General features: G+C 43.6%; 1 pseudogene; it reads left to right on the top strand.

Moving 5' to 3' along the window:
* The first annotated feature begins 3,972 nt into the window (after nt 1-3,972).
* LOC114566102 (uncharacterized) lies at nt 3,973-4,107 on the top strand (annotated as a pseudogene).
* The last annotated feature ends 2,901 nt before the right edge of the window (nt 4,108-7,008 follow it).

Raw genomic sequence — 7,008 nt, forward strand, 5'->3', positions numbered from 1 at the left:
CTAAATGTAACTTTGTATGTGTGTTATGCAGGCCTTTGTCTGATGGTTTTGTTGCCCGTCTCATTGAAGTGTCCTTCATATGCCTCTCTAAGCAAACACGCACACACACACACACACACACACACACACACACACACACACACACACACACACACACACACACACACACACACACATACACACATACAACAAACAACACAAACATTCAGAGACCTGCTGTGGTCCTAGGAGACGCCCAGAGAGTAGCAGCTGCTCTATCCACACACACACACACACACACACACACACACACACACACACACACACACAATTCTGCCATGCTTGTTTGCCATTTGTGAGGGTTGGTAAACACTGACACGCATCCCTTCACACAACTGGTATCGTGTGATATGAGCCTCAAGGATTTAATTTAACGTCTATTTTCATTGGGGCTGGTATAAGTGGTGAGTCTGAGGACGGACAGATGGATAGGTGTATAACATACAGTATTCTTCTCAGGGAAAAACTAGTGAAGTCAGGTGGAACAAAAAAAACACCATCTCAGTAATAAACTAAAACAAAATCTCAAACTCAATTTCTGGTTCTTGGCTTAAGATCCACTGTTGCGGGACCTTAGGCCTTTTAAATCCCAGTAAACATATTTTGTCATAACTGAGTACATCTTTATACAGCCCTGTAATGTATATATATATATATTTTTTTTTTTTAAATGGTACTTTAGCTTAGCAACTAGCTAGTCCCTCCGTCTCACTCTCCGCCGCTGAGAGGAGAGCTGGAGACTGACCAGAGACAGCACAAACCACAGCACCGGGTGGCTAGCTGCTAGCTAGCTGCTACAACCAGCGCCGGGAGTCTGATCCCCAATGGTCTGATCCTGGACCACCAGACTCCCCCGCCAGATCAGCAAACTGTCTGTTACTACTGCTGCAGCAACAACAAAGAGCAACAGAAAGTTTGTTAGGATCAAACACCCCGGCTGCTGCCGTTTTCTTCAGGTAGCAGCTAGCTAGCAGAGTTAGCGTTGCTGGCCACCAGCCCGCTGGGACTCGGGTTGAATTGAATTGAATATTCAATATTCTCTCTGTTTCCAGTTTATTGTGTCTTTGCCTTTGGAGTTTGTCTGTCATGTCCTCTCTCTTTCTGTTCTATCACACACACACACACACACACACGCACACGCACACGCACACGCACACGCACACACACACATCTCTACAGATATACAGTTTGGTATAGCAGTTATCATGAAAAGATTAGCAGAAGCGTTGTGCACCTGCAGGACTGAAAGCAAATTGATGAGCGTGACAGGATACTGTCCTCAGGCAATATGCAGCACACTGCATCCTACACACACACACACACACACACACACACACACACACACACACACACACATACACATGCAGGCCGCAGTGAAAGGTTCCGGTGTTGAGATGAAGGAGTGTGTCGGATCATTGCGACAGGCAGTGAATGAAGATGTTGGGCTGTTCAGCCATGGTACAGCTTCTCCTGCCGACAGCATCACACACCAGGCACGCTCACTGCCGCGTTCTGACTGGGATTGCTGGGATAGTGTGTGTACAATATGGAGGCAGACTGTGGAGAACGTGTGGTAATGAACAGTGACTGTATGTATCTCTACAGAGGGGAGAATCAATCTTTGAGCTGGCAATCATTATAGTTTCAGTTTCAGTAATCTGACTCAACGGATGTACATTGCCGGGATAAAACCAGACATCCGGGCACGTCTTCGTCCCCTCTCGCATTCTCCTCTTTAGAGTTAAACATTGTTGTTCTGGAAGTGAAAATCCGTCCCTTTTCTCCATAATTAACCAATAATGTCCAAACCATCCAAGGTAGACTTACCACAAGCTACGAGATTGTAAAACAAAGGTGTATGCCTCTGTAGAAGCCAGGAGTCTGAATGTTTTTGTTCGCGATGTCATGGAGAAATACAACGTTACCCACACTCCTAAGTGTAACTGCGTCTCTGACTGGTGGTGCTATGGAAATGTTTACCACACCTGCCAAGTATATGATCGTTTCTGTACACAGACTTGTACCTTGTGCCTCAAATGTTTTATAGTCACGATTCATCTCGTAGCTGGTTGGCTTGGTTCCAGGCTTAAAATTATTTTTGTAAGCATTTTCTGAAATGACAATGGAGATATTAAATGGAGAAAATCACGTCCGGAAGTAGTTCAAAAAGTGGGCGATCACTGTTGAGCTCTATCGGGGCTTAGTGGTGCCCAGGATCGCTGTGAGTGGTTCAAAGAAATACAAACAAGTGTGAGCATTTTTTTTCCCACTATCCCAGAATAGATAGGCAGTGTAGGCAGATCTGACTATAGTTTCAGTAACACTGATGGAGAGACTGACATGACCTGGACTGGCCCCCAATTATTTTCAACTTATACATCCATTAAATTAAACCGCAGAGTAAAGTTAGACAATCTGCGTCCTGTTTTCACCGGTGCGTTGTCGGATGGGTAGAAAGGACGGAGATTAGTTCTGCTACTGAGCTAAAACTAATTTTGGATTCAAAACGCAGCATAACAATGAAAACTTAGTAGCAGAGCTGTAGTCAAGTCCACATTTGTCAAGACCAAGACCAGGACTAGAGACTGAGTCAAGACCGAGTCCAAAGAGGTTTGAGTCCAAGTCAAGACGGAGTCCAAATGAAAGACAGTTAAGACCGAGACAGAAAAAATCCGCTTCCAGACTGCTTACTTACCTGTTCATCATTTATGTGATGTGAGGGCCAGTTTATCTTTTATTTTAAGATGATCATTTTGCTTTATTATTTGTAATAATCAAAAAAGCAAGTGCAAAGTAACACACTGTAGGATCAAATTAGGCCATATTATTTACTTTAAAGTGATGGTTCGGAGTAATTTCCCCCTAGGGTCCTTTGCACCATGACCTAGAGCCAAACACCCCCCCAGAAGCTTTTTTCACCTGGGTCTAACATTGGGAGAGTTAGCGTAGATGCCGACAGAGAAGCGACCAATCAGCTTCTTGTTTACATTCAGCATGGCGACCACTGAAGCGCAGCAACCCGTTGATGCCACGGTCGCTGCCACGTCACCCAGATCGTTGGTCTGATTGGTTGAAAGACTATCCAATCGCGTACAGAGTCATTTGAACTGTGCCCGTTGATCACGCCTCTTGTGCAGTAGAAAATACAGAGCAGACCCCCAGACTAATGTTCAATCTTAAAAGATTGAGCTTGGTCTGGTGATAGCCAGACTAGACGAGTCCGAGACAATAGAAAAACGTCTTGAGTCTGGACTCAAGTACTACAACCCTGCGTAGTAGTGTCACTAAAACCAGCAACTGCTAACCCCAACGCTTGTTTTCATTCTTAACACCCAGTATGTGCCAGGTCAAGCCAATATCGGGCTGACGCAGAAGCAGCAGTCAAACACTAAATCTAACAGCATGTAAACATGGAGCAATACAACTGTCCGATGCTTTGAGCTGTAATCCGTAATACTACATTCCAGTCAGGAGAAGCAAACCAACTAAAATATCACTGGGGCACATTTAAAATGTCATGTTGTAGACTTTGACAGCAGGAACAGAGCCAAGTCATCTAGTGTGTAATCCCATCTACCAACAAGGAGGAGGCGAGCCGAGGATGAGGTTAATTGGTATTTTGTGGAAAACAAACACTTGCAGCATCACCGAGGACACACAGTAAACAGAAGAATAAGCGCTTGTTAAAACCAACAGCCCTTTATGTATGAACAACTAACATTTGGTGCCACATTACTGTGATAAGACCAAGGTGGAATAGTTTCCCTGCAGAAGTCAAGCACTTCATAAACCATGGCAACTGTCACCTGGTTACAAGGAAGTAGTGTACCAGCAAAAAGAATTTAATAGTTGGACAAGTTTTCAGAATTACAACACTAGACCCCTGCTGCTTTTCACAGGCCAACATATCTACCATAAAACTGATGTACTTACTTACTTACCTGGCAGGGGAGATACCATGATCAAGAAGGTGGTTCACCCAGGGCGAGGCTTAACCATTGCACTACGGTTATGCTGACCCGTGCGAATTCCCCAAATGTGGGAATCTCGAATGCATAATTTTGAGGTGGCAGTAGCTCAGGGGTGGCAGTAGCTCAGTGCGTAGGGACTTGGGTTGGGAGCCAGAGGGTCAATGGGTCAAGTCCCAGTATGGACCAAAGTACAGAGTGTGGATTGGTAGCTGGAGAGATGTCTGTTCACCTCCTGGGCACTGCCAGGTGCTCTTGAGCAAGGCACCATACCCCCCCCAACTGCTCAGGCTGCTGGTCCAGCACTGGCAGCCCACTCATTCTGACATCTCTCCATTTGTGCATGAATAGGTCCTGAGCATGTGTGTATTTCAGGTATTTCCTGTGTAGTGATTTCTAACAAACAGTGTAAATTTTAATTTTCCCACTGGGGATCAATAAACATGATTTATTATTAATATGTACAGATGCATGCTAGCCTAAAGTAGAGCTATAATCGGGCCTTAAAAGTTAGGCCCGAGAAGGCCAGAGCCTGACAAGTACATATTGATTGACAGCTTTTTAAAAACCTGTTGGGTCCCGTCGGATTCGAGCAAAGATCTTCAGCTGTAGCCTACAGTATGCAGTAGATTAGAGAAGTAAATGCCTGCAAACAACATAGCGGCAATAGAAATGCTTTAGGTAGACATGGAGCATTTGTGAGTTGAATGGTGAATTATGCACAAATTGAAGGAGTTGATGGGATTACATTTCACTGAAAATGTACCATGTAGGATTATTCCTGTGACAAAAAAACAAAAACGGATTGATTGATTGACCGATAGTTTGACAAAATAATCACAAAGGTTTACTTACTAGATTCTCGGGAGCGTTCAACCACAGCTTGTGGTCTTCATCAGAAAATGATGATATACAGTACATAATCAATTAACAAACAAGGTAAAGTTAATTCCTGTAGCTCTATCGCCAGACAATATATTTTTATTGATTGGTATTGGATGATTCTGCAAAACCCTGAATTACGTTTTCTTTCTTTCTTTCTTACATTCAATATCAAAATCTCTAGAATTCTCACTTTCTACAATATCGGCACATGGCAGCAACAGCACAGTTATGGCTAGTTTTACTGTAAATGAACTTGACTAAAGTTATTAGTTATGATTAATACATTACTTGCACTTACAGTCTGTGTTAGGACACTGGTCACATGAGCTGCTTGCTCATCCACCCCACCCCCCCCAACCTCCACCCACCTTGACACGCAGACACATTCAACCATGTCTGTGTCAATGTTTTCTAAATGCTCCGTTTTCCACATTTCCCAGTTTTCGCCGCATGTCTTTCTGACGCATTCAAATGTGTGGAAAAGGTGTTTTCAAAATAGCACACAGAGGTGCCGCGGCCTTAGCATTAAAGGGCCAAAACAGGGAGGATAAGACACCCAAATTGATTTGATCTCAGTCTAACTTCATTCAGGTACAGAGCCAATGAAGCTGGCTGCCTGTGACATTATCTGCCTAATGGCACTGAACACAAAAGACACAGGGTGATGGGAGGGAGAGGGGGTGTCAGACGGAGGGAGGGTATGTGGATGGTTTTGTGGGGGGATGGTTAGGGGTAAGGGGGGCACATGAACTGGTGGAGCATGGAGAGAGGGGGGAGCAGGGAAATGGCAGATTGGATGCCACGTAAACAAGACAGCTGGCTTAATTCCAGAATGACTGTGTCTCCGCATGCAAATTTTATTGTTTTGTTGGGCATACTGTAAGTGCCTTTATATTTTTTTCCAATAAAAATATGATATATAATATATTATTTTGATGCATATAAAGGAGAGCTTTTTACTTTGTACTTCTTTTTTTTGTCAAATGTCTTTTTCATCAATCGCCATCATAATCATTAATAACACAAGAACACAGAGCTGCAGGGAGTTTTACAACAAAAAAAGTCATTTTCCTGGTGAATGTCGCCTTGCCAATATTATTTCCATTTAATGTCTATTTTAAAGCCTGTGTAACAGGGAGCTCCTCTGGTGGGCAGGGATCCAAAGACACCAATTGGAGGTGTCACGTGGAATCATTTCATTACACTGGGCGAGGGAATTAACCTTGACGTTCAGTAGCAGGGCTGTAATTTAGGATTCCCAGCGTTAAAGATTGCCTGTCAGGTTTGATCCAGTGCCAGCTTTTTCCTTCACATACTCCAGGAGCTCCATTCAGTGGTTGAGAGCTGTTTGAGGTGCAATTTTGGTGCACTGGCAAACACAATTTCCTTTGTTCTGGGTTTTTGAAAAATCTTGATTTTTTTAAAGGCCTGAATCAGATTTCGATAAAGATGGAGAAGAGCTGACAATGGAATTCTTCTTTTTGCCTCTAACTCTTTCATGACTCATAAGAAGACCCAAGTCTGCAGATAGGTTTTCCAGTTTTCAGCAGCGATCCAGAATGATAATCTGCAGATTTGTTCTGCTGGATTAATATTGCTTCATTATTTGTTTTGAATTCATTACATTTTGACTTGGTGTCACGGGGAAACCCGTTCCCTAAAGAAAGGCACAGCGGCCCTTTCTTCTCCCTTTTATCTCACCCTTTGGTCAGATATTTTATCTGTCAATTTGGATATATCTTTGCTAATAAGGGCCAGTGGGAGAACTCAAACTGGTCAGATTAGAAGAGTCTGATGACATTGGACATTTCCTGACCACTTTTAAAAGACCGGCGACAGTGTACAAATGGCCACGACTCTCACGATTGTGTGTCTGCCCCGCCCTGATGTGTTTCACCTGTTCCTGAGCCCTCGTGTCACCTGTCCCTTGTTTCACCCTTGTTACCTTGTGTATTTAGTCTCTGTGCTGTCTTTGTCTTATGTCAGTTCATTGTCTTGCTTTCTTCCCTTCCCTTCCTGTTTTTTTTTCCCCCTGTCATGTCTTCTGGTTATCTTCGTTTGTGCCTGCCTGCCTGCCTTCTTCAGGACACCTTATTTTGTACGTTTTTTTGTTTAA

This window comes from Perca flavescens, chromosome 12 (genome assembly GCF_004354835.1).
Source record: "Perca flavescens isolate YP-PL-M2 chromosome 12, PFLA_1.0, whole genome shotgun sequence".
Lineage (NCBI taxonomy): Eukaryota > Metazoa > Chordata > Actinopteri > Perciformes > Percidae > Perca > Perca flavescens.